Genomic DNA, 6,225 nt, shown 5'->3' with positions numbered 1-6,225 from the left:
TTATGGAGGCGCTGTTCTCTTGGGAAGTGTAAACCATGTGTTTTCCTAGTATCTGCGAGGATGAGGCTGAAAGATGTTGTCCATGTTTGCGTGTAGGAGTGGAGTCAAAATGTGTGAAATGCACCAAGGTAGAACTTGACTAGATGAGTATCGCACGCGTGGATAAAGCCTGTAACTATTTCACTTTGGTCAGTTCTGAGCATACCAAGGAGAACTGAGAAATCTCCATATCCCTCTTTTCCCAGATTCCCTCATTAAATTAAGTCACTTAGAATTAAAACCTGAAATGAAACTGCTGGCGTTTGCCTTAATTAATCATACAGCCAACTGTGCTGCGTGTTTCGCATCTGTCTTATTTACTTAGTGTGTTCTTGGAGTAACGTTGCATCATGTTTTGAGTTTAGCACAGTAGGGCCTTTTTGTAGATCTTGGCTTGCAGGAACCTAATCGTGGACCAGGACTTCCTCTGTGCTATGTGTCCTATAAACCGAGAATGAAATTCCCCAGAAGGTCCTATCCCAGAAATCTTAGTCTGAGTAAAATATGAGAGACTGCGTCACTGTGTCGGCAGGGGTGGGGGAGTGGGATGGGACAGGGCAGGGCCGAGCCAAAGAAACAGCAAGACGCTGTAACTGGGGTAAACTGTTAGATAGTCATGTTGTCTCTCGGTAGAGAGTTGAACTGGTTTACGTTGCATTTTAGATAGGGCAAATTAGCAAAAATCTTTAGGGATAAATCGTGCTCTGGTGTGAGTGAGTGAAGGAGCCTATTTATGGAGATGGCAGAATCCTCCCGGGTGTTTTTTCCAGCTCTCCCTTTAGTCATTGTAATCGTTAGAGACAATAAAATAAGGTTTAATTGCAGAATCTTCACAGGTACAAAGATGACAGTTTATCAGAACCTGATATTACTGTGCTACTACAATGAGTTATTAGTCGCTAATTAGTTAGATTTACTGACAAATACATGATGGGAGCTCACCATGTGTTACTGGCATCTGAAACAATTTTATCCTGTTAGCTAGAAGGAAGTACCGCTGTCAAGTACGTAAGCCTAATTTTCCCACATTAGCACTTCATGGTAGAAACAGAGTTATTTCCATTCCAAGGTGCAAATTTGCTAGTGTGTGAAGAATGCCGTTTATCACATTTATGTAGAGATTTAAAATGTAGTTAGAAAAAGATGGTGACGTTTCCAGAGTCTCCTTTCTACTGTTCTTCTTGCCAGTAATTAATAGCATAGCCCTATAACTATTTGTGCATGTATCACTTTAGTGAGAGCATGATTTTTCAAAAATGCCCAATTCACCTCTGCTGTCATTACAATTAGTGGGAATCTTATTATTGGAAATGATAATATTTAGCACAGAGCACTTTTCATTCTTTATTCCGTTGGTTTTCTAGCACATGAAAATACTTCTAGCCAGTGTCTTTATTTTCTTTCCTTTTCTCCCTATGTTCTCATTTCTATTCTGAAATGTAGATATAGACACCGCCTCCAATGGTCACTTAGTATATTTTTAATGATTACCTCCATCTTGTCCTCTCCCTTGTGTGACCTTTCTCATTGTGCAATGGGATGTCACCAATTCTGCTGTGTATGGATCTTCTGCAAGGAGAGATACAAGCCTTCTGTTTTGTGTGCCTGTTTTTGTTGAGAGTCTTGGTAGGACAAGGCTAAGCTGGAGGAAAAAAGCAGCAGTGAAGCCTAAGGTATAGGCTTAGTGACGATTTTACGTTCTTTATTTCTGAGGAGACATCTGAACAGAGAAGGTGGTTGTGATTTTCTAGGAATAGAGATGCAGAAGAAAGGCTTACTGACTTGGAGAGTCCCAGATTCAAATCCCATTGATGCAGTATGGAGCTCATTAGAAGATCTGAGTACAAGACATATTGTAAACATATTTAATTGCAGGATGGCGTAATCACTGTGGAGAAGCCTTTTCTATAGAGCTTGTTTCTTCTGTCTAGATTGAATCCTCTGTAGGAATTATTTACATAGAGACTTACTTAGTACGAGCGGTACAATTGCTTTCCAGAGAAGTTCCTTTAATATCGACGTTCCCCTCACACACTTCGTGCAAGCAGCTTAACCTCTCGCTGCTACCAGTGTGTGACATTAATAACAAACTTGGTTAGTTCGTTCCTCAGCTTTTGCAAATCACTGCAGAAAAATGTGCATCGAAATTTCTGCAGATGTAAGTCTTGGCACAGCCTGCTGAAGTGCAGCGTGCTCTGAAAAGACATGCCATTTAACAAGATATGTATTTAAAAAGGCAGGTGGGAATCAAACAGAGCTGATTGATGGAATAGGCACAGTGTGTAAGTAGAAATGCAATGACCATTCTCAGCAGCAGCCCTACTTACCTTTTTTGTAGCTCACGTGTCTGTCTGGGCATCCTATGGCATCCAGACCTTTTTTCAGAAAAATATTTTTTCTCATGAAGCAAAGAGTATACTCCCTTCTCATAAAATAGCTTGCACTGTACTATGGAAGAGAGAATTTTGAATGCTTACGTTTTTTCTGACTTACAAAAGAGCATGGGCTTGATTAGCTAATTAAGCTTGAGTATGTAGGTATGCACCCCATGATATTGGCATAGCTGCATAGGGGTAGTGGAAGTGGAACAGGACATATGGAGGACTTGATGTAATCTACCTGGACTTGTCCAAAGCATTCAACACTGTCCCACATGACATCCTTGTCTCTAAATTGGAGAGATATGGATTTGATGCATGGACCACTCAGTGGATAAGGAACTGGCTGGATGGTTGCACTCAAAGTTGCAGTCAGTGGCTTGATGTCCAAGTGGAGGCCAGTGACAAGAGGTGTTCCTCAGAGGTTGGTATTGGGGCTGGTGCTGTCTACCGTCTTTGTCAGTGACATGGACAGTGGGATTGAGTGCACCCTCAGCAAGTTTGCTGACGACACCAAGTTGTGTGGTGTTATGGACACACTGGAGGGAAGGGATGCCATCGAGAGGGTCCTTGACAGGCTGGAGAGGTGGGACTGTGAGAACCTAATGAAGTTTAGCAAGGCCAAGTGCAAGGTCCTACACGTGGGTTGGGGCAATCTCAAGCACAAGTACAGGCTGGGCAGAGAATGGATTGAGAGCAGCCCTGAGGAAAAGGACTTGGGAGTGCTGGCTGTTTCTGATACAGAAAGCCAACTGTATCCTGGGCTGCATCAAAAGAAGCCTGGCCAGCAGGCTGAGGGAGGGGATTCTGCCCCTCTACTCTGCTCTTGTGAGACCCCACCTGGAGTACTGCATTCAGCTCAGGAGTCCCCAACAAAAGAAGGACATGGAGCTGCTGGAGTGAGTCCAGAGGAGGGCCACAAAGATGATCCACAAAGAACACCTCTGCTATGAAGACAGGCTGAGAGAGTTGTGGTTGTTCAGGCTGGAGAAGAGAAGGCTCTGGGGTGATCTTATAGCAGCCTTCCAGTACCTACAGGAGGCCTACAAGAAAGCTGGAGAGGGACTTTTTTTTAGAAGGGTATGTAGTGATAGGACAAGGGGCAATGGCTTTAAACTGAAAGAGGGTAGATCCAGATATCCTTGGTGATTTTGAAGTGCATTGGATGCAGTTAAGCAACTGTGTTGCTTACCTATGACTAAACAAGTAATAAGGGCTCGATTTGGTTATCTGATTATGTATCTGGTTGTGTAGATACCTTGTGCTATTTCGGATGCCTTAGGTTACTTGAGGCACCCACAGAGAGTCACCGATAGAAGAGCATCATGTTTCACATCTGATAGCCCTCCGTAGATGGTGCACAATCTTCTGGAGCTGAATGCAGAGGCCAGGTGAGATATCACATATTAAATGGCACTAGATATCTGCATGTAAGCAACTAAATCAAGGATGAAGGTGTGCAAGGAGCTATAAGAAAGGATACAAGGATACCTAAAACTAAAAAAAAAAGGAAAGAGTTTATATAAAAATCACTTACACAAATTTACCATTTCATATGAGATGTAAAGTACACTTGGATGGATGGGCGGCTTCTTTATACCCATGGCTTGGCTTTCTGGTTACAGAATTATCATACAGATTTTTTTTTCTACTCTCAGCATTAGCTCAGACTTTTTTGTGGAGATCTTTAGGATGTGGAAAAAATATATACGCTTTGCTTGTATGACCTTATTTGTCCTGCTTCAGTACTTACTACATAGGCTAGAAGTGTGTCCCTATCACATCATAGAGATGTCTGTAAAAAATTCCTTCTGTGATAATTTACTGCCACTAATATGGATAACTGTCTGTGAACAGGTGTGATTGCAGAGTTTACAGGTAGTGGAAGGAGCTAAAGGGAGAGGTGAAGGCAAGACAAGAGAGTGAACTGGCTGCTGTAAATAAGCTTCTTCATAGAGAAGTGATGCCTGTTGGACCAGTTAATCAAACTGTCTTAAAAATACCACAACCTCTTTTTCTTGAGTGAGAGAGGAACACAAGAATTTGGATTCAGCTTGTCATATGCAAGAGCAGACACACACAGGATACCTTCTTCTCTTCATAAGTACGTCTCAGAACTAGAAAATTAGAGTTACAGAACTTACCTTTCTTTAAATGCAGCCTGTTCAGCGAATGTTCAAGTCTTTACTAGGCTCCAGGATGGAGGTTGATGACTGAGACTTCCTGAAGTTTTCTTCAGGATGACCATCTAGAGATGGTCTCTAGAAGCCAACTAATGATGGGGGAGAGGAATTTTTTGTCAGCAGCATAAAACCCTGAATTCATCTGGGTGAAATTAGGGCCTCCAAAGATTCAATGTCCAACAGACGAGAAAGACCTGTAGTGGTGGAGATGGCTTCATGGTGCCACAGCGATACATTCAGGGCCTGGACTAGAACCAAAGCCGTAAGTAAGGTTCTAAACATCAGACTGAATTGTAAGAATTCCTTAAGAAGAGACGAGGGATGGTTGTACATACTCAAACCTCCTTTAGCTCCTGCTAAGTACTGCTGTGATGCCGCCATCAGGTTAGAACAGGGTAAGATGGAAAAGGTGGGCTCACACAGGCAGACTTAAATGCATCTTGATACATAAGATGTGTGTGGTTTTTGTTGCTCTTTCCAATTTTTGGAGGAAGTGTCATACCTGAGCAGGCAGCACTAACTGCAGCTGCTCCAAGAAGGAAAGAAAAAAAAAAAAGAAAAAGGAAAAAAAACCTGCTTGCAAACTGGAATGCGAAACTGAACATTAAAAATTTCTGCATGTGGTGTCAATTTGCCCATTTATCCCTAATGATGTTAATTACATCAACAAAGTATTTATATCTTTTTTTTTTTAATTCTGTGTTTGATTTTAATACTTTTGTTAGACAGCTGTTCTCACTTTCCACCATTAGATAACACTGGATTGAACATATTGATTGTTCCTTCTAAGCAGCTGTTTCAAATGCATCAGAATTCCTTCTCTCGGGTTTTTCAGATAAATAGAGATTCTGATCAATTTACTTAAATTCATTCTATATTACTTCAGACTTTGTCTTCATGAATCCAATACTTCTTAAAAGAAAATTTTCAAATATGTTACTTAGAAATTTCACCAAACTATTTCTAAAAACAATTAAGATGCTAGGAAATTGAATACAATATTTCCAAACCGGAGTACAAATGGTACAAAATGACATTACAGAAACTCTTTAATTGATTAATACAGAATACTGAAGCTATTGTCTGCTGCTCTGCAGTTAGACTGTTTTGTGATGTGCATTTACAAAGCAACAAGAGCTGGCGTCACAATGTTGGTATTTTGTTTGACTGTGGCATAGCTCTTTTTCCTAATGAATTAAAATTGTTGAGGGACAATGTATTGCTTCAGCCAAGAATTTTCCCAAAGGAAGGACTTAATTTCTGCGAAAATTTACTTGCAGATTAGAGAAAACAATTGTCTTAAAAATGGGCGTAGGACTAAGTAAATGTGTGTATAACCAAACTTTTGCCTACCAATTTGAAAAAAATTCTGTTTGCTGTGTGACACAACACCATATTATATTGGATATAGTCTAAATGGCAAAGGCAGCAGTTGTATCATCTAGCAGGCTGTAAATACTGTGACTTTTTTTCTATTATTGTCTGTTTTCTTTCTGACAATAAAGTCAACCTATGATAATGAAATATAAATTTTTGAACATCATCGGATGATGTGAAGATCTCTGAAAACACTCAATTACAGAATTGATAATTTTAAAAACTTTTCTCACAATTTAGAGGTGCCA

This window comes from Tauraco erythrolophus, chromosome 2, assembly GCF_009769465.1.
Source record: "Tauraco erythrolophus isolate bTauEry1 chromosome 2, bTauEry1.pri, whole genome shotgun sequence".
Taxonomy (NCBI): Eukaryota; Metazoa; Chordata; class Aves; order Musophagiformes; family Musophagidae; genus Tauraco; species Tauraco erythrolophus.
The sequence above is the reverse complement of the archived record's forward strand: the minus strand, read 5'-3'. Positions refer to the sequence as shown.